The following is a 24,861-nucleotide window of genomic DNA, read 5'->3' as shown; positions in this document are numbered from 1 at the left end:
TAAATAAAAGGAGAGAAAGGGGGGAAAGCCAGGAAGGTCTGCCAGCAACATGGGGCCAGTCATCTTCCCTCAGCCTAACCTACCTCAGAGGACTGTTGTGAGTAGGGTTGTCAGGTCCCCTGTTGCTCTTGGGAAGGTCCTTGCGCATGTGGTCCCGCATCAGTGTGATGATGTCACTTCTGGGAAGTGATGTCATGGCACAAGGCTGGGGTGTGCGTGTGTCCCAGTGAGCTGATTTAGGCCCCAAAGAGGCCCGATTTGCCCTGTTTGGGGCCCGTATTGGCCTGCTGCGAAGTGCATAATGACATCAGTGACATTGTTGTGCTACTCTGGCAGTGTGCCTGGGAGGCCCCTTCCCCCCATTTCAACCCACTGGCCAGGTAAGCGGTGGGAGGTGAACAGTGGGAGTGGGGAATCCCTCACCCCCACTGGGGGAATGAGATCCTTAGTTGTGAGAACAAAATGGAGAACAACAATAAAGCTCTTGTGTTGGTTGAAATAAACAGGGTAATAAGATACTAAGAATGTGGGAGAGGAAGGGAGAGGTGGAAGGACTTGAGAGGCCCGGGGTTCAAATACTTCCCAAGCACAGCGAGGGAGCCCTTGAGAGGGCCCTTCCACCCCAGCCTTAACCTAACTTGGAAGGTTGTTGTGAAAAGAGGCAGGGAAACCACTCAAGGGGTGGGGGGGGGATACACTTGAGGTAAACAGAGAGGGAAGATATTGGAGGGCAAAACTCGAGAGAAGCTCAAAAAACCAGCATGCTACATGGAATAAAGCAGTCTGTTGCATACAACAAATAATGAAACAAAATTGGATTACAAAATTAATCAGCAAACAGCAGTCAAAGAAGCCCTGCTAGGTTACCTCAGTGGTCCCCAGCCTGCAGAGCCTTCACATGGGACTTCATAGGTGCAGCACAACAGTGGCCTCGTTCTGATAACTGCGCTCATGCCCAGAATACAAAATTGTGGTTTGTGTGTGAGAGGCTTACATGGGGGGGGGGGAAGCCTCTTGGTGTTCTGCTTTGCCTCCCCCTTACACTTCCAACAGCCTCTCCCCTGCCCTCCTCTCACACCCATGCACTTTTTTATATTGCAAAAAAAAGGGGGGGGGGGTTTCTCAAGAAGTTAAAAGATACGAAGAGAAAGGTAAAAGTGGAAAGGTAAAAGTGGAGCAGCATAATCAGCAAAACAGGAAAACTTGAAATGGGGAAGAGGAAACAGAAGAAGGTACCCACCTACCTTTTTCAGTCCTCCCCCCATCCTCAGCTTTCCCCGTTTACCTTTTTTGCGGATCCCTCTTTCACCTTTACCTCCCTCCTCCTATCCTTTAGCTATTTTGAATCTCTCTGTTCCCCTTCTTCCTAGGCATTAAGGGTCAAACTAGGTGTGCAGGTTTTTAAAGAGTTGGGAACATCACTGTAGGGGTTGAAAATGGGTTGAAGAACTCCTGTCTCCCCCTTCAACCCATTTCCCAAAATATTGAGGGGGGGGGGGTTTCCTCTGTTTTTGCTGCTCCATAAGAAGTATCCGGTGCACATGGAACAGTAAAAACAGGGACACCCCCCCCCCCCCGCTTTGCTGAGGCCGTTTGGCCTCTCCTTCATTTCTTAACAGCCATTTCCCAATGCTGCTGTGTGGCTGTAGGGAACCCAAATTGGGTCTGGAGAACCTGGATCCAACTCTTTAAAAACCTGCACATCTAAATTGACCCTAACCGAGGCTTGAAATCCTTGATTTCAAGGTGGCCCCCAAATGGCCACTGAGAGCTCACCACACAGGGTTGGATCCAAGCTAAATTTTCTGCTAACTTAAGGGGAGGTTGAATTTCTGTTAGTTCTCCATGGTCATATAGGTCCAGAGGAGTTAGTCTGTAGTAGCAAAAATAGAAAAGAGTCCAGTGGCACCTTTGAGACTAACCAACTTTACTGTAGCAGAAGCTTTCAAGAATCACAGTTCTGCATCTGACGAAGAGAGCTGTGATTCTCGAAAGCTCCTGCTACAGTAAAGTTGGTTAGTCTCAAAGGTGCCACTGGGCTCTTTTCTGTTTTTGTTAGTTCCCCCTTCCTGCTGCAGCCTTGTTTTGCCAGGCATGCCATTCCTGAAGGTCTTCCATGCCCCACTGGCAGCATTTCAGGGCAATCCATAGGCTGCAGAAGGAGGCGGAAAAGTTTTGTTCCGCCAACGGAAGTGCCTTCCATTAGTGAACATTTTAATCTAGATCCATCCCATGGCCTTGTGAGATGTGGGTGTCATTCTTTTCTTAAAGAGGCAGGCACTGCTTCTACGATTTTTTAGAAACTTTTTTTTTACATTTCATATTTTTCTGCAAGCCTGGGGCTTCCTCCATGCTTGTAGGAAAACACTCCCTACCTGTACATGGTGCTGTTGTGTGTATTTTTGATCCACACTCTGGGGCCATTGTTCAGAATTAGCTGTAACACACAGGGGGCTTGCAAGGACTTGCAAGAAGTATTTTATTCCCCTCCACACACTATTTTCTCTTTTCCTCCCTGAAAGTCCTCACAGCCTCCTCCCTTTTCCTGCTTCCTTCTCTCCTTCCCAGTCACCAGACAACCTACCTTCATTGCTCCCCTCCCCCATCTTTAGCTTTCCATCCTCTCTTCCTCTGGCAGCCTCTACCCAGGAAACCTGTAGCCCAGTTGTGCAGTGTCAATTGCTGGGTCAGGCCCAGTTGGATGATGGAGAGCCTGCCATGACTTGCGGGGGGCACCTTATTTTCTTCTATAGCCCCTTCCCCACACTATTTCCTCTTTACCTCCTCTTGTCAACCCCTATATCTTCACCTTTCCCAACTCCCTTCTCTCCTTCCCACTCACCCACCAACTTTTCATCTGCCTTCATCTTCAGCTATACTTATTATTTATTTACTTCATTTATGCCCCACCTTTCTCAACAATGAGTAGCCAAAATGGCACACATCATTCTTCTCTCCTTCATTTTATGTCATGATAATCCTGTGACATAAATTAGACTGAGGACGTAGGACTGGCCAAGGTCACCCAATGAGCTTCCATGGCATAGTAGAGATTTGAACCTGGGTCTATTCAGAAACTCTTAACCACTATACCATGTTGAGGTTCATGGGATGGTGAACAGCAGCAAGCAGCCAGGCCTGGGTGAGTCATGCAAGTCACATAGTAGCAAGTTGCCTGATGATTACTGGTGGGCTGGGCTCTTATGAATCCTCCTGGACGCAACCAGAAACAAACGCTTGAAAGCTGACAATACTGTTGTGGTTGCCTAGCAATGGCAACTGAGGACATTCATTTCTTAAAGCTACGGATGCTGCTTCTATGGGAGGGAGGTTAACCTTCCAATGCTTTTTTAAAATGTATTACTGATATTTCTGCAAACCTGAGGCATTTTTCAGGTTTGTAGAAAGATCTGTCTTGTCTGTTCATGACTCTAGTCTCTGGATATAAATATCCGCATAGGTGACCACATAAAGAATGAGGTATATTGATTTTTTTCCAATATGGAGATTATGTAGAGAGTTTGTAGTCACACGGAGTTTGTCTGGAAATGATTGTGAACCTGTGGAGGTCAGGGTGAGGTCACCAGGTGCAATCTTGATGCCTCACACCCACATTCATTCTAATCTAAACAGCTCAACCATCCTTTGCTTAGTGTACCAGTGAATCCTACCATGGAGAGTGGCATTCATTTTCAGTGAATTTTTACAAAAGAATGGAAGACACCAATCCAATGAACAGAAGAATGGAGGAACTTCAAAACAAAGCATTTCAGCTTATTATGCTGGTAGATCTTCTGAGTAAACTGTTCAGGGTCAAATGCATAAAATATTTCATATACTATATTTAAAATAAACAGATTTGAAATATACCTCTAAATGTAAAACACTAAACTTCCTGTTTTTATGTAATATACTGAGTTGGTTATATATTTGTTTTTATGACTACTCCCAAGGCTGAATCTGCTCAGAATGTCCTGGGCTTTAATAAATCACACTGTTCCTTCTGCTTTTCAAATTTCAGTTCTCTAATTTTTAGCACACACAAAATGGGTAGGCAGGCACGCTGTGAATATTCTTGTTGGCGTAGCCAGTGGAACACCAGGGTAGAGAACTGAGTTTCCCTTCCTACCTCACACCAGCTGTTTCAGGCCCCATGTGACGATTCTGTGGGATCATTAATCTTTCTGGCCAGTGCCTTGATTATACACACTCTGATGATTGTGGCAAGCAGCTGAGTTGGGCCTAAGTGGCTCAACTCTCACTACTTTAAAATGGTGCTTGTTTGTACTGTGTTGATCAAATTTCTATTAATCTGGTGTACAAAAAGGAAATTGGTTAGGAATGACAACTCTAAGTTGGGAATTCTTGGAAATTAGGGGGCAGAGCCTGGGGAAGACAGAGTTGGGAGCAGGGAGCTTAGCAGGTATGTTGTGCCACGCAGTCCACCCTCTGAAGCTGTGTTGTGTCCAGGGGCATGGATCTCTGGAGATCAGTTACTCTTATATCTTCTAAAGTGAAGAAGAATTCCTGCCCAGTGTCTAAAGGGGGCTTGGTTCTGAGGAGGACCCCAGTTCTTTTGTGAAAGGAAAGCTTGCACTAATGTCATGAAACCTCAGTTGTGAAAGGGAACTCTGTGAGAAAACATTGTTGCTGTAACCAAAGTTAGGGGTGTACAGTGCCAGGGTGATTTGGTGTTCCGATTCGGTTTGCCCGATTCTGCTGTTATTTTCAATGGGGACCATGCTCCCAGCTTTCCAGGAGCCTGGGGTGGGGGGCATTTTCTTTCCCTTCTCACACGATTCCTTTCTCATATGACTTACTATCCCAGAGGGGCCAAGGGGCCGCCAGAACATCTCCATCTCCATGGACATCCTGGTGGTGGCCGCAGGATGAGCCTGTTCAGAAGGGGTGCGACAGGGACCCGCAGGGTCCCTCTGATGACAGGCAGCCCCTCTTTACCTGCCTACACCTCACCCGCAGACAGAGGGCATCTGTGGTGCTTGTGAGGTTCCTGTCCCTCTTGGCGAAAGTGCCCTTAATGCGCGGGTTGTACAACCCTCCTCCAGCCGCATGTACAACTCCTGCTCTGTGAGAGACTTTAGCTTGGCAGCTATGCCCTGCTGCAGCCTTTTCACGAGCATGTGCACTCCTGGAACCAAGTCTGCACATGGTGCATCTGGCTCCACAAAGGAAGCCATTAAACTCTGGAGCATGTACATCAGAGGAATGACCAGACGCAGGGTCACCATGTCAGATAAGACCACCACAGTGAAGTCCTTGAAAGGCTTCAGGACCTCCACTGTCTGGGAGATGGTGAGCCAATCCTCTCGGCTGAACTCACCTGCCTCCAAATGTTGCTCTCCAAGTGCCACACCTCGAGGGCAGCCTGCTTCTCCACCAAGTGCTCCAGCATGGCACAGGTGGAATTCCAGTGAGTGCAAACATCAGATATCAGGCGATGCTTCAGCACACCTGCCCTGCTTCTGGCGCAGTTCATGAGTGGACTTCATGCTGCACGAGAAGTGACTCGTGAGTCTCCGATATTTCTGCAGGAGACACTGGAGCTCATGAGTTGTGGGGTCCTGGTGTTCCCTGGGGGAGCCCAAACCAAGTGCAGACTTCACCACGAGGTGAAGTTTGTGGGCTGCATAGTAAATGCACTCTTGGTCCACCAGCATTGCAGCTGCCTTCATGTTTTAGCCACCATTCATCACCATGCATCCCATGGTGAAGTCGCCCTGGCCTACCCAGTCTTCCAGCTCCCTCCTCAAGGTGGCTGTGATGTTCTCCACCATGTGCACCTCATCAAGGACCTTGGCATGGAGCAAAGCCTTGCAGTAGCCGGCCCGGCGGCCTCTCTTCCATCCCTGCCTAACACTAGGCAGCCCACCCGCACCCTGAAGGTTCAAGGGTTGCCACCAGTGAGCGGTAAGTCACAGGCACGCATGCTGCACAGTAGAGCAGGTCCAGATGTTGTACATAAAGTGCACAGTTCTCCTGGCAACATGGGACAACTGTGATTCACGTGGTCCCTGGCAGCCCTGTAAAACTAGAGCACCACGGTCCTGCTCAACGTTGTGCGAGCAGGGATCGCATACCAGAGAGCAAGATCCTGGAGTAGTTCCTGAAAGTTGAGGTGATCCACTAGGGAGAATGGTTGGCCATCAAAGACAATCGTCTTAATGATATGGCGCATGATGCACCTGCTCACCTTTTGGATCCTCTTTTTGGGCACACTAGTGCCCTGCTGCTGGCCTCAGAGAAAACAAGGGAGGGTTCCTCCTGCAGTTCCTCCAACATCCTATGTGTCCCTGGGGTGAGCGTGAAGGATGGAAAAGTCACGTGCCCCATGTCTATCCCAGGAGACAGCTCATGCTGTCCCTCCTCCAGTTGCTGGGTTTCAACAGCTGGAGAAGGTGGAGCCTCAGCAGCAGGCCTCCGCCCAGTGCCAGCTCCTGCCTCTAACACCTGGGTTGTGGGTGGCCCTCCAGCAGCTGCCTCAGGAAAGAGGGCCTTGCGAACCCTCTTGCTGTCACCAGAAGTCACACTGGTGAACGGCAGCAATGCAGGGGAGGGCATCCTCTGCTCAGATGGGGGGATAGCCACAGCACCCCCCTCCCCTCATGAGAATGTCACTCATTCTGTTCCGCTCCTTGAACCTACACTAACTACTAGCTCTTAAGTTTTTAAACACACCCCGAAGCACCTAGCCAAAAGTGTTCATTTCAAAACCTATCTACCTGTTCTAGATCTTTGTTTTTGTGGCTCTGTTCCTGGATATGGTCAGAAATCTCTTTTTAAATGGCTCTATTTATTTTTGTGAACCTAAACCTACACCACCAAACAGCTGAATTCCTCTTCAGAAATCAAGCTGGCCCTAAGCCCCAATACACAGGAAAGCCCAATACAAAAAACATGCCCGGTCTGGCTCCAAAGGTGCCAGAGGTGGGCAGGGAAACCCTAGTTAAGGAATTACTAATGGGCAGCCTATTTATATGGATATAAAATATATAAAATATAATTTGACCAGCACCTAACTCTTACTAATTCCTTTCCTACAAAAGCCTATTTAAGGGGAAAAACTACCCTATGTTCCCTAACTATTAAATTTAGAAGGCAGACAATGACAAAGGCCTAGTCTACCTTACAAAACACTATTTAAAACTAGGAACTCTGGGAAACCCAAATACCACCCAAACTCCACTATACAAACATCACCACCCCCATTCAACCAACAAAACAACAATGAATAACAACCCCAAACTGTAAAACAGGGAAAGAAACCCAAATTCTAACACCCCCCCCCAACAGCAACTAGGAAAAAACAGGGAAAGAAACCAAACTCTAAAACTGCCCCCCCCCCCACAGCAACTGGGAAAAAACAGGTAAAACAAGACCAGAAATTCTAAAAATGTCCCCCGCAACAGCAACTAGAAAAAAACAGGGAATCCCAAACTCTAAAACTCCCCCCCGCCCCCGCCCCAGTGACCGGGAAAAAACAGGGAAAACAACACCAGAAATTCTAAAACTGCCCCCCAACAGCAACTAGGAAAAAACAGTGGGGAAAAAACCAAAGTCCTGCCAAAGTTTCAGCATGAAAATGGGGGGGGGGGTGATAAGCAAGGAGAATTTACCTATAATGAGAGACAGGGGAGGGAAGAAACCCGTTTTTGTTAAAAGAAGCTTCAGATTCAGGGGAACCTAGAAACAGATTGTTGTCAGAGGGAAATAGACTGGGCATGTGTTTGGATGCTGCAAGTGGAGGTGAAACCAGGATTTGATTTCTCAAGAGTGGGGACTGTGTTACTCCCCCCCTCCCACCACTGGCTGCCAGTCCACATTGCTAGTCTCTGCACTAGAGCACCCAGTTTTTGTCTGTGTAGCAGTGGAAGCTGTGCCTAAAATATGACCATCCAGCAAAACTATTTGCTGATCAAGGAGTAAAATAAAAATTTAAGTGGGGAACCTAGGTTTAAGAACAGGCAGTTAGATATTTGTTTTAAAAAATAGTAATTCACCTCCTTTTGGAACAACATTCTAACGGTCTGCTTTTTTTGGGGGGGGATGAGTTAATTACAAAATCTTTTTATGTCTGGAGGCTTATTTCTATATTTGTGCTGAAAATCTGTATCACATCATGTCATGTCAGCCCTGGTTGGTTCAGGGGTGAGAAAACGTGGCAGCGGCAGCAGCAGCAATCAGCATGAGAACAGATGGGAACAGTATCCACGCCCCGTCACAATTGCCACCCCTGCCCTCACTCCTCATCTTCCACTTGTCACACATGTGCAAAAGCACAGAAGTGACAGTGATAGCACCAGAGCCCCCTACAGCCCTGAACCCCCCTTTACCCTTCCTTTTGCATTTCCTACCATGCCACACTATAGTGCTAAAGTGTACCTCAGCAGGGAAAAGGGGACAGGGTAAGCCCTTTAAGCGGTTAAAAGGGGGTGGTGGTACATAGCAGCATGTTGCCCCACACTGTTTTGGAAGCAAAGCTTTGCTTCCTTACTAAGGTGGCCAGCTCTGGGTTGGGAAATTTCTGGAGATTCAGGGTTGGAGCCTGGGGTGGGGGTTGGGGGGGATGTTGGCAGGGGAGAAGCTCAGCAGCGTATAATGCAAAAGACTCCACCCTCCAAAGCATTCATTTTCTCTGAGGCAACTGATCTCTGTAGTCTGGAGATCACTTGTAATTCCAGGAGATCTCCGGGCCCCAGCTGAAGATGAGCAACCCTCCTGTTCCCCGTAGTGGTGGTGGTGACAGGCAGATAAAATGTCAGGATGGACACTTCCCCCACAGCCGCTCCATAGCCACTCCCCTCCCTCCAGATTTAAAACCCACGTTTAATGCTCAAAATGAACACAGCAAGATGTGAACGTTCCCCAGTGATGCAAGGGCATCCCGCTTTCCAAAGGGAAATGCTCACGCAGCCATTGCTCAACTCTCTGTTTACTGGGGGGAAATAGATGCCATTTTGCAGCAGACATGGATGTAATTTTTGATATGGCATTCAGACAACTTTTTTTTTCTTAGAGAATAATTATTCTCTGGGTCTATGAAATGCTGAATGCTAAAGATAGCCTGGAATAATATTAAAAAGGCCCTAAACATGACTGCACTCATAGAACAGGATATGATGAATGAATCAAATAACTGTATGACATTTGCAGCTTGCCGGTGCTATTCCAGTGCTAAAAATTAAGCCATTTGTTTTTGTTTGAACATATCAGAAAACATCTGAAGCCTTTAATCATATTATTCCTTGACTTGCCATATAAGGAGGAGGTGGCGCTTAGTGGCAGTGCACATGCCTTGCATACAGAAGGTCCCGGATTCAGCTGCCAGCGTCTCTCAGGAGAAGGTCTCTGGTGGCATGGCTGGAAAGGTCACTGGGCCTTGAGGCTGTGGAGAAGGAAGTACCGATGGGGTTCCCGATCTCCAAGTGGGACCTGGCGTTCTCCCAGAATTGTAACCCATCTCCAAACTGCAGAAATCAGTTCCTGTGGAAGAAATGGCAGGTTGCAGGGGGCAGACTCTGTGGCATCACATAATTGTCGTGCTCCCTCTCCAAATTCTGCGCGTCTCCTTAGATAGCCAGGAATTTTCCAGGCTAGCAACCTTAATTTCTGGGCGGGGTTAAGCAATAGTTTACCTCTGTACAAGGTAATTAAAAGTGTCCATTGGGCTGGTATTTGGGCTGGTATTACAGCTCTAGGTTTTCTTAATAATATTCTGTTTTACCATGTGTATGGGGAGAGCTTGCTATACCTGAGTCTTCCAGTAGCAATTGCTATTTTGTCTGAAATGAGCAACGCGTGTATTTTCTGCCTCGGTACTTTCTGCCTAGTCTCTTGTACTAGGAATATCTGGGTTCAAATGTCTACTCATGTTTGCTGGATATCTTTGCCCTCATTGTTCTCTCAGCCTGCTTTGAGGGGGATCAAGTTCATTATTTGGAACTTTTCAGAGGGAGGGCTCTTGTCCCTCTCGCCACCGCCAGTGCATTCGACTCCCTCTGGCTGCTGAGAGCACCGAAGGGAGCAAGAGGAGCACACTGGTGGAGGCGAGAGGGACATGGGGCTGATCACTGCTGCCAGCTCCCTCTGACCACCGCTGGTGCAATCGGCTCCCTCTCGCCACCGTCCGCACACTCCGCTCCTTCTGGCTGCAAAATGCTTTTAGGGGAGGAAGGGGGAGCTGGCAGCGGTGAGAGGGAGCCAAGCAGACGAGATGAGATGCCTAGAGAAAGAACCTCTGGCTGGGAGAAGAGGGATTCTCTCCCTCTTCTCCCTGGCAGAGGTTCTTTCTCGCTACACTTCCTGTAGAACCTTGCGGGAAACTGATGCGCATCCTCCATGCATCAGGCATCTTATCTGTTTTGGCTCTGAATCTTTTGACATGAAAACCCCACCAGGGGTCGCAGCTATGACTTGAGGGTACTTTCCACCTCTCCACCAGAGTGAGGATGGGATAAAGAGGGGGAAAAAACAATAGTGGGACCACTCAGTGGGGTATCACATCTGGTCTCCATAGATGTGTATCCACAATCACATCAAAAGATGCACCCAGCTAGCTTGGAAGAGCTTGAAGGAACGTTGGCTGTGCCTTCTTACACAGAGGCTTCCTTTTCTGAATCAGGTTGTGCGTGTCCCAGGAAAGGAGCTGACACTGGGAAAATCCCCATCTGAACTGAAGCCCTGAAAGTCATTTTTCTGTAACTAGTGGTGGGTAGCTAGTGAGCGGAGATAAATCTGCCATTCCAGCCACCTTAGTCTTCCATTTGCTGCCACACAGTGTCCACCTTAAGGGTGGGGGACCTCACAGCTCCTTTGATTCTGGGATGGTATCCGCTTCATCAGCCACTATGGGACGTGGCCCGCTCACATGTGCTGCTGTCAGGTTGCAGCAAACTCATGGTGACCCTGTAGGGTTTTCAAGACAAGAGAAGAACAGAGGAGATTTGCCATTGCCTGCCTCTGCATAGCAGCTCCTACCCAAGTACTGACAAGGGCCAACCCTGCTTAGCCTGCGATCTGCTGAGTGGGGGCTAGTCTGGGCCATCCAGGTAAGGGCCCTGCCCATATACTCTATCTCAAACCTGTACACACCTTGATCTAAGAAGCCAAATGTAGTCCAGCTACCATATATTGAGAGAATAAGAAGCACATATTAAGTTACACCGCACACATTACAAATCACACACTACATACAATAACAAGCCTCTAACCATTTCTGATTTTTGATATACTGCCTTGCGGAATCTGGTGAACTTTATTCTAATATACAAAATGCCGCTTATTACACTGTAACTTGTATATTACCAAATTCCTCATACATCACAGCTAAATACCCACCGTCAGTTTCTACTTCTAAGGCCACCTGTATGGCAAGTTCAGAATCTGAAGAATTCCATTGCAATATTATTCCACATTGTATACTCTTTCCCCCTTTCAGATAGGTACAGTTATTTGGGGGTGGGGGGAATGAATTTCTCTTTAGCATGAAACTACATGTTGGTGGTTGAGATTCTGACAAAGATCACCCTTCTCCGTTGGGATACTGTGTGGATAACTTGAAGTGCAATCCTAAGAAGACTAATACCCTTATAAACCTTAGAATGGTATAACTCTACTTAGTATTGTCCTGTTGGACTTGATTTTGGCATTAGTCACTTGCTTGAGCAAGAAATTAGTGTACTTTATTCCTACAAGATGAACGCCTTTCCCTTCTTCCTTAGGTTAATTTTTGGAGATATGTTTAGTTTACTTCAGGGTAAGTTTCAACTCTTCAGATTGGTGGCAAACTCCAGATATCAATTAAATATCAGATTATACAAGCATGCAAAAATTCTGAGGGTTACTACTGCATACAAGCCTCATTTACCATTTTCCGTCAGCAGCTTTTTTTTTTTAAAGAAAGAATTAAGAAAAGAGCTAAAACTAGGGTTGCCATGTGCCCACTTGTGGGGGGCAATTTCCCATTCATTACCTCTGTTACCATCTTGGAGCAGTAAAAGAAGAAAAACACCTTTAAAACTTGCCAGAAATTCTATGGTAAAACTAGTTTTACCATATAGTTGAGGTGATTCCTAGAGCTATCCATCGCCACATAGTGAGGTTGGCAACATCGCTGATGTCATTCACACCATTATGGCCCCTCCTTCCTCACCCTCCCACTGGAGGCTAAAACAACCTATAGCCTATATATAGTCTTCTGTACATGCTGTTTTCCCACCAGTCACAGAAGATGGACATTTGCACCTTTTAAGTCCAGCTTCAACACCCTGTACCCAAAGAATTGACTGTGCTCATTTAAGTGTTATTACTGCTTTTCCAGTTACTGCTTTTTCTAGGTCAGGATAGAAAAACATCAAGGGCTGCTTCCTCATTCTTCCAGAATCACCACACCTGCCTCCCACTGATCAGCACAGCCCCATTATGAGTTCTGAATTCCTGGCTGGCTGGTGGATTTGATCAGCTGATCACTTGGAATTTCTGTGGAACAAAGATTTGCTGTTCATTTCCCTTCACAACCTGTGTAGAGACAAGACTTTAGAACTTTCTCCAGATTATGCCTGACATAAATGCATGTGGAACTTTTAACAGCCAAGCATGCCCCATCAGTCACAGCATGGAGTTGATACCGAGGCCTCAAGTGGCGCCCCTCCTTTTTTCAATCTGAAGAACAAAAGACAGAGGTGAGCAGGCTAGCTGGATATGCAGGCCACCCTCATGCATCTGCATCATTAGAAGCAAGACTTTAAGTGGGGGGGGGGGCATTGTGCAATGAAGGTTACCACATAATATTTTGCAACATCAATCGTTTAAGGGGTTTCCCGTCATATGAAGCTCCCAAAGCTGTTGAGATTCTCTGCTATTTACGTAAAGTGTTTATGATGTTGCATTTGGATAGAAATTACATGCATTGAAACATCCTCTTTAAGCCTCACGGATGGAAAGCAGCTTCAGTCAAAGCAATCGCATTTATCAGTCTTTCCTCTAGTTGCATTAGAGAGCAGCTCTTTCCTATCTCTTCCCCCTTCCCCAAGAGGAAGGCTAACTTAGAGTGACATGAGACAAATTACTGGAGGATGCTCAAGTGAAGGGAGGCGCAATGTTAGCTGGGAAGCCGAGTTCTAAAAGAGAGATCGAAAGGCTTTTTCCGTTTCCCTCTCGCCAAAGCCTGCAAATGTGGCTCCTCAGGGGAGGTGAAACTCCTCTTCGGCTCACAGAAGGGGAGGTGAAACTGACAGAGCCTTCCTGGAGGCAAAGAGGAAATAAATAAACCCCCTGGGGAGCGATCTTTGCCTTCTCTGTAGAGAGGGGAATTGACAGCGCCTGCTGATCCATCTTTTAAAACTTGGCTTCCCGGCTAATGTTGCGCCTGCCTTCACTTGAGCATCCGTGTGTCATTCATCTCGTTTGGAGAGCATCTTAGCATCAGAGGGTTAAGGCTCCCAACAATCCCTCACAGTTCTACCATCCACACGTGCACAAACACACCCTCCAGCACCACCTCAAAATAAAATGACCACAAAAACTCACACCAGCCCCCTATGTCCAGTTTTCCGTCACAGAAGAAAATCCCTTGGGGGCAGGGCAGGGGTCTCCCTGCTAATCTTCAGTATCTGGTGCTCACTCATTCCACATCACATGGAGCCTGATATTAACAATGAGTTTGTTTTTGGGGTGTGGGGGTGGGGGAGGTACCAACAACTGATGCAAGACAAAGAGGAACAAATTGTGATCCATACTTGGCATGTCTCAGTTGAAAATGGCCAGGTCCTTACAACAGGCTGCCTCACCTCAGAGGCAGGAACTGCGCCTCATGGAGGGGGCTGGTGGCCCACAGGAAAGCAACCACTCGGCGTAGGGAAGGTCCCAGTTTCAATCACTAGCCTCTCTGTTTAAAAGGATCAGGTATTCAGTGATGTTAAAGACTGCAACCTGAGATCCTGGAGAGCCGCTGCCAGTCAGCGTAGACATTATTAACCTTGATGAACCGATGGTCTGATTCAGGATAAGTAGCTTGGTGTGTTCGTATATGAGACTTTTGAAAACAATCTCAGCTGACGGACAGGTGCGTACAAGAGCAGATGGCCCTTTGAATCACATCTAGGCAGGATGAAACAGTTACCAAAGAGAACTCTAATTGGCTTCCCTACTGATCGTAGTCAGTGCCTGTGACCCCCACATTGGCAGTGAAAAAGATTCTGACATTCAGTAACATGGGTTAAAGCGTTCATGTCTTGATGTTATTCTAGCTGGTAACTCATTAAAGAGGTACAAACAACCCATGTGTGTTTTGCTTCCGTTCACTGTCTTCGATGTCTTCCAGAGAAGCAGAATGACGTGGGTGTGCTAGTCATGTGTTTGTTCTGCCTGTTTGTTCTGCTAAAACAAATAGCACATTTGTGTTGTGGGTCAAATTGAGTGTTTTGCTGTCTCAGCAGGGGAAAAAAGAGCTGTCCTGATCTTGATAATCTATATACAAAATATGGAGAATCCATAGGTAAAAATGCAAACACGAATGTTCTGAGATCGACGGAAATGAAATAGGTAGCAAACGTTTTCCGAGTGACTCATCTGTTTTCTGTTTGCATAACAGTTATGCCATAAAAATATTCATAGATATGCAAACCATAATTTGAAAAATGATTATTTAACACTCATTGCTAAAGTGGATTTGTAACAGGATTTGACCCCATAAAGTAGGTTGGTACCATGATTTGTTTTATATTAACTATAGTTTGTGTCACTCAAACCACATGGCAAACATAGGTTATGCAAAGAAAACCAGGGCCCTGATTGGGAAGATATGTGGGATATAAATTTTGTAAATAATAAATAATGTACATAAATAATTAGTAATCTGCCAACTTTACAAATCAGCTCACACATCTAGGCTTTCTGAAATGCAATTACTTAGATGATTCAAACAAGTATGCATCTGTAGCTTCCAGTAAATCTGAAATATTATTAATTTGTAATAAGAGTTGAATATTGATAGCTCTGTTTCTGTATGTCAACTGAGTTACATTGCAGAAGACAGAAAGAAAAAGGCTCAGGATGCGTTGGGATATTTTATGCATGCAGTTATGCATCATGCATTGAAAACTGCATTGCGTCCTTCGTTTTATCTGAACTATTTTTATTATGAGCACAGCTCTCAATGCATGGAGCGGTGAGTCTTCTGACTGTATTACAAAACTACTATCAGACTCTTGATAAGTTTGCATTCTTCCTATTTGGTCAGCTGCTGTAATTATCAGCTCCTGAATGTTCACGACGTTGAGCATTTCTCTGCAATTACAGCACTGACATCCTCAGAAGGAAGGCAATGCTTTCCAAAAATTGGGCTTCCCAGCCTGGGAGGTCAAGCATTAAGGCCAGGAGCCCAGTTTTATGGAATGCATTACCTTAAGTGCTACATTAGTAAGGTTTAAAAGAAAATAGATAACTTTTACAAACTGCCTTAGAATCTAACAAATGTCTGGGGCTTTCTCCATTGCTGAAAAACTGGGCACTGAAACTCTGTTTATGCATAGCTTGGGACCACCAGCCACATACAGTGAACTACCCGGAGCTTACTCAGCCTTCTATGTGTTCTGCCAGGCTTGGGCTCAAGATTCAGGATCTGAAAACTGGCGTGCTGCAATGCTGAGACATCGCTTCTGTTTGCATATTCAGGAGTTTGGTGGCTCACCTCAGCGAGGGATTCAGGCAGCGAGGATCTCAGTTGAGAAGCATGGCACCGCAGAGCGCAGCAGGGATGGGACTGGGGGAGTGGTCACATCTGGAAGGGCAGAGGGAGGGGTGAGGAGAAGCGCCAGGACACCGTGATGGGGGCGGGGTCAAGGCAGAGAGGTGGAGGGTTCAAAAGGGAGGCTGGGAGGGAGAAAAGGGGCGGCAATAGCATGGAGAGAGAGTGCGAGCGAGGTGCAAAGCTCAGGAGGGACCACAGACAAATGGAGGAGGAAAGAGGAAAGGGGACCCCGGCGGGGACAAGAAGCTGACATCCAGCCAGCAGAGGGCAGCGGCAAGCTCAGAACCCCCAGGCTAGACAGGGAGACAGCAGCTATGCCACTGAGTGGATCAAGGGTCCAGGGAAGTCCCACCACCCCTTCTCCTCACAGGCAGCATACAAGAGAACTCTTGCCTCATGGAGCACAACCAGATTGGTAAAGGGAACACACCCGGGTGAGGCCGGTGATAAGCAATCAGAGATGCTGGCAATGCAAGTCAGAGCGTCCTGTGTCTGAGGCCTAGGGAAAATCATCACACTTGGCACTGTAGGATTTCCCCAAATCTCTATGGTTATCATAGAAATTTGGGAAATTCCTAGAGCATCACGTGGCACTGCGTCATCACTTTTGGGTACTCAACTGAAAATGACGTAAGGACATTGCACACCCCCTGGTCCTCCCCCCCATTTTTTGCTCCTGCCGCTCCATTGAGTGGCAGCAGGCGTTTGGAGTGCAGGAGCATCTGCCTAGCACTAAAGAGGCCACGTGGCTCAGTTTTCTCCAAGGCTGTTTTTGCTTCCCAATCCCAATCCACTTCTGGACAAAAGAGAAATTTCATTCAGTTTGTTGAGTCACCATTTGTGGATTATAAGGAGCCTTTTAGTTGGAGCTCCCTCCAATGAAATGTGTTGTGAAGGGACAGTTGAGTAGACTCCATGAAACTGAATGAGAACCTCCTAACAGCAATTCCTCATTCTTGACAATGGGCCTTCCTGAGAATGGAACACAGCCGACTTCTGCAATGCTGGTACAGACTGTAAATACTATCTAAAAAATAGCTCAACATTTTGCAAATTTCTCCTACATGAGGCAGTTTCAGGTGGGTTGAACTGCAGTAGAAGAGCAAGATTCAAGTCCTGCGGCACCTTAAAGGCCAGCAAGATTCCCAGGGTATATGCTTTTGAGAGTCAATGCTCCTCTGCTGGGTATCTTATACCCTGGAAATCTTGTTGGGCTCTAAGGTACCACTGGACTCAGTACATGAGGCACATTTCCTTTATCTACATTCAAGGTAAATATCACCTTCAGACCTGAAAACTTTTCCTTTTAAAATATGTATAAGTAAAAATTACCCATCTTCATAGGAGCTCACTTCCCTTTCTGAATTTCTTTGTGAACAAACTGGATACCTATGAAGCAGTGACTCGTTCAACAAGTAACCAGTTCTTAGGCTGGATGATTCAGCCACATTTCATCGTTGGGAATGAGAGAGTCGAAGAATTATTGCATTGACTCCAATGCAGAGATGGATTACCCGTGCAGCAGAGGCTACCGAGAAGGAGGCATGACAGAGCAGTACACCATGCAGAGACATAACAGGCAACCTCCTTTGAGGGAGTGCATCTCAGGCACGCAGGATCCTTTTAAAATTTATTTCTTGTGCCACGTAAGCATTTTTCTCCTGATGTATGTTGGTGAAGCATGCTTCTTGGGATTTCCTTGGATTGCTAAATCAAGACAACTTCATTTGTGACTACTCTGTCTGGTTTTCTAAAACTGCATTCTTCATTTTTTGACTCATTTTTCTTTTGTTTGTTTAAAAATGCTTTTTAGAGTGTACTCGCTGGAACATTTATCTAGTTCTTTATATTAGGTAGTAAAAGAAGCAGCAGCAGCTATAATACATACATTTCCAATGATATAAATGTACTTGATGATAATATTGTGGACCTCATGTTTGTGTTTTGAAAAGCAGATCAATTCACGGTCGGCTCGTCTATAGGCAGTCGTTTTGATACTCTGCTTTAGCGCTTGGAATCCTTTCAAGGAGGTTTAGAACTGAAGCAGCTGGGATTCGTGCCAGTCCCTTCACTCAGCGATGATTTTATTCAAATGAGCTCTGTGGCGCTTGCAATAGCCTAAGTAAATTTTGCCTATCATAGTCTACCCTTAATAGGAGAAAGAAATGCTGTCCCTATGGTAACCTGCAAGATCAACCTCGGGTTGTTATTACAGGAGCAAGATGAAAAGTATACCTGAGGTTTAGCCACATCCTCAGCCGTGATCTGTTTTTATCCGAGCTTAATAACACCTGATTATTTGCAGCCATCTGCTGGCTTTGCAAATCCGACAGCCTACGATTGTGCGGAGCCAGTTCAGCAGTACACACCTTAACCTAAAAGAATAGCTTGTTTATTCCATACTGCGGTCTGGGGGGGGGGGGGGAGGGGAGGATTAGGCAATCTGATCTCCATGCCCATTAGAGCAGTAGCATGAAAAGATGCCCAACTTTCAATAAGGATTCCTAATGGGGCCATTCAGCCCTCCAGAGAGTGATCTAAAAATCTGGGAGGGAGGCATTCAGAACTTGGCGGGTGGGTGGGTATGTGGGCTTTAAGGCAGCCTCTTCCCCCCACTTTCCTTGGTTTCTGACAGCCAGTGAAGGATGGTTTTTTCATACCATTCACCATTCCCTGAGGATTAAATTCTACATCTTAGTGTTGTCTTCCAGGCCCTTCAAAAAGCGAACAAAGCAAAATAGCAATCAAAGCTAACATCTTGATTATGGCCATAAGGCACAAGCATCTCAAGGAATCATTTTTATATATCATGATATAATCCTACATAAACACAATCTGCCATGTCTCAAATGCTGTTTTCATGTCCTAATTTTTTTCTTTCTTGTGCCTTGGCAGGGGGCATTGCATGGTAATGTTACGTACTTGCTGGGCAGTAACGGGTAATGTTTAAGAACCACCGTTCTAGAGGATTGTCATAGGGAAATGTTAGGGTATAAAGAAAGTCAAAGCGTACAAATCTCACTGGACTAGATTTCAGCTTCAGACCCTGGAGATCCCCCATTTTTTTTTTAACTCTATTAAGTTTTTTAAATATATATATATGACAATACCAAACCAACACCAGTGTATATAAAAACTTCTCCTTTGTACACATTAACTTAAAACTTAATACCCCCAATTGAAGTCCATGTTGGACTGCATATTATGGGGAAATGAGTAGATACTGGAAGCCTGTTCTGGCTCACCCATTTCTCTGTCATGTATCGGAAAAAAGAATGCTCGCCGCGGCATCCTCACATGAATGTCCCTCTGTACGGCTCTCCCACATTGCACACAAAGTCGACTCACAGCTCTCTTGTTCTGGATGACTCTGGCCAGGCCTGATGCAGATACAGGGGTGCGCTTAAGAAGGCTTGAGCATCTAGTTAATTTTCCTCTATCGAGTCATTTAACTTCTGTCAAGAGACACACCACAGATAACATTTTAGGTTTGTTATCAGGTATTGGACACAAGTAATACAATTATGGAGTTTCTGCTTCCATTCTAAGCCTTTATTGTTACAAAATAATTATTCAGCATTCTTAATGTCAATTCAGTCAACAGAAAATCGCACCATCCATTAAAACTACATATATCATTGGAGGAGAGCAATTACATGAGCCCAAAGAAGTATCTTATCCAAAGATATGAAGGTCACAGGCAAGGAGCCCTTTCTAAGGAGAAGCTCTCAGCCAGTTTAGTCTGTCATATTTATAGGGTTTCAAAGCCAATAACAAAACCAGTAACAATGCTCTTGGTTTAAACTTTAGAGCCAATGTGATGTAGTGGTTAGAATGGCCGTTTCCACACACGTTGGATAATGCACTTTCAATGCCCTTTAGTGATCATTTGGAACTGGGTTTTCGTGTGTGAAACACAAAATCCACTTCTAAAGGATAACTAAAGTGCATTGAAAGTGCATTATTCAATGTGTGTGGAAACGGCCAATGTTGGACTAGTAGCTGGGAGGACCTGGGAGACCCAGATTCAAATCTCCATTCTGCCATGGAAGCTCCCTGGATGACCTTGGGACAGTCACACTCTCTCCACCTAACCTACCTCACTGGGTTGTTGTGAGGATAAAATAGAGGAGAGGAAAATGATGTAAGCCACTTTGCCCCCCACCCTTTAGCCGGTGAGAAAGATGGTATATAAACAAACAAACATTTCTGTTAAGCCAGGACCTCAGTAGGATCGCATTAGGCAACTTGAGCTTCATGTCTGAATCATGGGGATAAAAAGAGGCCTATCCTACAGGGCTGGTGTTAAGGATTACTGCAGCACTCAAGCACTGAAATGCACTTGTCTAACACAAAGTATTCTTCCTTAACGCCAGGTCTCTGGTTTTGATCCTAAACTATTGGGCAGGAGTATCTGTCTTCAAAACTGCTTGATTCCCCTGCAGTATTAGCACTGTGTCATGGTTTCTTATCTTCCTTTGGCTGCCTTCAGTAGCTCTCTGTTTGCTCAGCAAGTCTTAGAAATGAGATCAAGCCATTAGTCTTGTAGATATTGACACCAGATGGAAAATGCTGTATGTTCTATAATCGCAGTTGAATTGCTAGGGTAGGGATTTTTTGTGTGTGGCTAATTAAAAGTGTATGGAGTACAAAAAATGCAAAGTGAAGCACGGAGCATCGTTTAAATGGCTGGGAACTTCAGCCATCAATGTGATGAAATATATAAATCTGCACATACATATACCTGCTCCTGAACTAACGATGAAGGGTAACGTGCATTAGGATAATCATAATTCTGAATTGACTTTATGGGTATTGACCTGCCACTATATTACACCATAAAGGGGAGGTTGGGGGTGCTTGGAAAAGGCTGTATTTTAAGTGCCAACAAAAGGAGAGAATCAGTTGACATGCCTAACGACAAACTGCAGGTTTTTCTAACTACTTATTGGCAAGCTCATCGAAGGGGTAATCCAGAATTCCAAGGGGCCTGTGCTCAGTTCCTCATACCCTGAAAGTAGGCTGTTCCTTATAAAAACAGTGACTGTAACCACAAAATTATTAAGCTAGGAGAGGGATTAAAAATCTGCTGCTGTGTCCCCCCCTCCCTTTTCAACTAAAATATGAGAGGGAAGCAAAATCGTCTTTCTGAAGGGTGCCACATCCCCTAGTCCTAGGGTTCCCATCTCCAGGTGGGGAAATTCTTGGAGATTTGGGAGGAGTGAAGCCTGGAAAAGGAAAGGTTGGGGAGGTAAGGGAGCCCAGTGGAGTGTAATTCCGTAGAATCCACCCTCCAAAGCAGCCATTTTCTCCAAGGATACTGACGTCTGTGGCCTAGAGATCAGTTGTGATTCCAGTAGACTTCCAGCCACTACTGGAAGGTTGGCAACCTTCGCTAGTCTTCATGATAGATATTGGCTTCCTTTGTTTCCTGGCCTGATTCCACATATTAGTTATTACTTAAAAAAAAAAAAAATTAGGCATCAGGAGTTCAATAGATTAATGGAAGCATTTTCTTCCTTAGGAATTTTACAGGAATCTTAGTCTACTGTAGAGATGGGCACGGACCACAAAAAAACCCCAAACCCCCCAAAACATGAGGTTCATGGTTCGTGGGTTTTCACGAACCAGGAACCACGAACTGGCACGAACTGGGGCAAGTTTACAAACCAGTTCATGGTTCGTGGTTTGTGGAGTTTAAATGCCCCTTTCTGGTTGCTTAGCAACAGCAGGGAAAGGAGCATTTGACAGTTCAAAGGGCCCTTTCCTGCTTTGCAAGCAGCAGGTCCCTTTAAACGGCCCAAACCCCAGCCCCCAGCCCCACCCCCTACCTCCCCCCAGCCCCAGCCCCAGCCCCAGCCCCAATCTTACCTTGCCCTGCGGGCCCGCAGCATCCCCCCTCCTACCATGAGGGGTGGGAAGGCCATTTTTGGCCTCTTCCGCAGTAGCCATTTGAAGGGCAGGGAGGCTTTCAGCGGTGGAGGAAGCCGAAAATGGCCTTCCCACCCCTCAAACAGCCACCACAGAAGAGGCCATTTGAGGGGCGGAAAGGCTATTTTTGCCCTCCTCCGCCACCCTTTGGGCCCACGCAGCAGTGGAAGAGGCCAAAAACAGCCTTCCCGTCCCTCGTGGGAGGAGAGAGAGGACGCCGTGCGCCTGCAGGGCAAGGTAAGTGTGGGGCTGGGGCTGGGGCTGGGGCAGTTTAAAGGGCCCTGAAGCTTGCAAGTGGCAGTCCCTTTAAACTATCAGCTGGCAGGTGGCAAGGGGGGATCCCCCCTGCGGCCTGCCAGCTGATAGTTGAAAGGGACCTGCCACTTCCAAGCTGCGGGAAAAGTTTATATGGCCATTTCCCTGGAGAAATGGCCATTTAAATTGCCCCTTTACGACCCAAATGAACCAGTAGACCAGTTCGTGGAAGCTCGTGGAAACAAGCTTCCACAAACCACTGGTTCGCAAACCATGAACCGGCCTGATTCGTGCTTTTTTTGGATCGTAATTCGATTCGTGCCCATCTCTAGTCTACTGTAGCAAAAATGGCACCTACCTGGTCTCATGTGTGATTGAGAAACAATTAGCATATGTGTCAGGGCAGATGCTTTCAAGGACTGTTTTAAATATTACTTTATTTGGCTAGAAAAAAAATATCTCTTTTCTCCAGGAACTTGCTAGACTCTGAAGGCAACTTACAAAATAAAAAAACGACAATAAGAACAAAACATTTACAGATGTTAATTAAAATCCAGCATTGGAGGGAGAATAAACTCAGCCCAGCATGAAAAACATAGATGATAAAAATAAAATGGTGTTTGGTTGTTTTTTAAAGCCAACCCTTAAGTAAAAACCTAGGTGAATAAAAATATTTTGGCCTGGTGCCTAAAAGAAAGCAGTGTGGATGCCAGGCGAGCCTCCAGGGGTAGGGCATTCTCCAAGGAAGGGGCTGCTACTGAAAAAGTCCTGTCTCTGGTTATTACCTGCCTTACCTCTGATAAGCTTGTTAGGCAAATCTTAACCAGCAGGCTGGGCCATGTGGGAGGAGCCCACTTCTTCCGCTGGCTCTTGAAGGGGCAGTCTAGGTCAGTGTTTCCCAACCTTTGTGGGTTGCAAAGTCTCTGAAAATGGGTCATGGGACAGCCATCCCTAATGGCAACTGCTGTCCCTTTGCACCCTTCTCCTTTGCCTCTCTCCTTCCTTCCTTGCTTCTCACAGTCTCACTTTGCTCCCCTCCCCTTGCAGCAGTAATGAGGGAAAATGCTGTCTGACAATTAGTAACTTGGCAATAGGAGCTGGAAGAAGAGGGGGGAACACTGAAGAGTGGGCAGGAGCTGGTTAGCACATAGAAAAGTGAGAAAGAGGAGTGTGTGAGCATAGGCTCTGTCTTGGCGTGGCTTCTTAGCTGCCCAGTCTCTTGCCCAGTACCCCACAGTGCTTCACTGCCCTCTACCTGCTATGAGCCACTTGCCGTCCACCCCTCTTTGCCAACATCTGCCATCTTCCTGCCTCTCCTTAACCTGACACTCTCCCAGCAACCTTTTTCGTCTCTTCAACCAGCCCTGGATGGGTCACTTCAGCATACAAAGTAAATTTGGATTTGTGCGTCACCATATTAAACAGCTTGGGGACTACTAGTATAAGTTAGCAGGTACTAGTCCCGGTACATCTCTGTCTCCCATATGACATTTTCCAGATCCTGAGACCCTTACCTTTTCCTGGGAGGGAGTCCATTAGTATTTTGGGGGATGAATTATCTTAGAGCATTTTTATTCTACTTTCCCTCCAAGCAGTCCCAAGTACCTGGTTCTTCCTTTCATCTGTAAAAAGCCCCCTGTGAGGTAGATTGTTAATATGAGATTTTGATTTGTTTTAATTTGGTAGCTGCCTTAGTGATCCTATGAGGGCGGAAAGGAAGGATAAAATATTATAAATAAATAAATACAGTAATAAATAAAGCTGAGAAAGAATGACTAGTCACCTAGCAAACTTCATGGCAGAGTGAATTAGGAGCTGAGGTCTCTCAGACCCGAATTCGCTATCCTGTGCCGTACTGGCACAATGAAACGTGCACTCCAGGGATGCCTTCTACTCAGTCTTGCTAATTTTATTTTGGCAGGTATCTTTTAAATGGATTAATTAAATCTTCTATGCTTTTGTAATGTGTGGTATTGTGTAAATTGCTATTTTAAAGCTGCATTGTTCTGAAGCTTTGCACCATGTGTTGAGTACATTTAGAATATAATGGACACTTATCCTACCATCCATGTGCAGAAGTCACACAGAGTTCCCCACATCCCCTCCATTGCTGCAGCTCCCTCTGGCCCCCAGAAAGGTAACCCCCGGGGTCACAGCAGGATCCACATGGAGGAGCAGCTGTGAGGGTTGCTGAGCTGGAGTGAAAAGGGATTGGGTGGTGATAATATTTCCCCCTTCCCTTAGTGGAGCTGCGCGTGTGGAACAGGGCGAAGGAATGATTTCAGTTCTTGTCTCCCCTTGCTCTGTCCTGCCTGTCTTCTTTGACTCTTCCTCTGTATGGATCCTGCAACCCCTGGATTGATCCCTCCATGGCTCCAAAAGAGATGTTGCAATGGCGTGGACCTTCCCCGACCTCTCAAACAGGTGGTTAGCCACCTGCTTCTTAAAAGAAAAAAGAAAAAAGACAAAAATGATGTGCCCAATTATCACCCCTTCTCCAGTCTTCCCTTTCTGGGCAAAATGACCAACTCCAGGTCTTTTGGGGTAAATCTGGTGCTTTGGACCAATTTCAGTTGAGATTCAAGCCAGGCCATGGGACAGAGGCTGCTCTGGTGACATTCGTTGATGATCTCTGCCTGAACACAGACAAAGGCCAGGCTTCTTGGTTGCTCCTCCTGGACCTATCTACTGCCTTTGATACAGTAGACCATGCCAATTTGTTGAGGTGCCTGGAGGCAGAAGCGGGTATCAAGGGATGTGCCTTAGACTGGTTTAAATAGTTTCTCTTGAAATAGACTCAATGCAGAATGGGAATTATCGTGTGGAATTTCACAGGGTTCAGTCTTATCCCCATGTTGTTCAACCTCTATGTAAAGTCTTTAGGATAACTCATTTGTAGCTATGGAACT

General features: G+C 46.1%; 1 protein-coding gene across 2 annotated transcripts in view; it reads left to right on the top strand.

The window, feature by feature from the left end:
* Positions 1-24,861, top strand: part of PCDH7 (protocadherin 7) — a 646,786-nt gene that overhangs the window by 109,415 nt on the left and 512,510 nt on the right. The window lies entirely within an intron of this gene.

The sequence above is a fragment of the Eublepharis macularius genome, chromosome 15 (genome assembly GCF_028583425.1).
Source record: "Eublepharis macularius isolate TG4126 chromosome 15, MPM_Emac_v1.0, whole genome shotgun sequence".
In the NCBI taxonomy this organism is placed as follows: Eukaryota; Metazoa; Chordata; class Lepidosauria; order Squamata; family Eublepharidae; genus Eublepharis; species Eublepharis macularius.
Note: the sequence above shows the minus strand (reverse complement) of the source record. Positions and strands in the feature narration are given on the sequence as shown.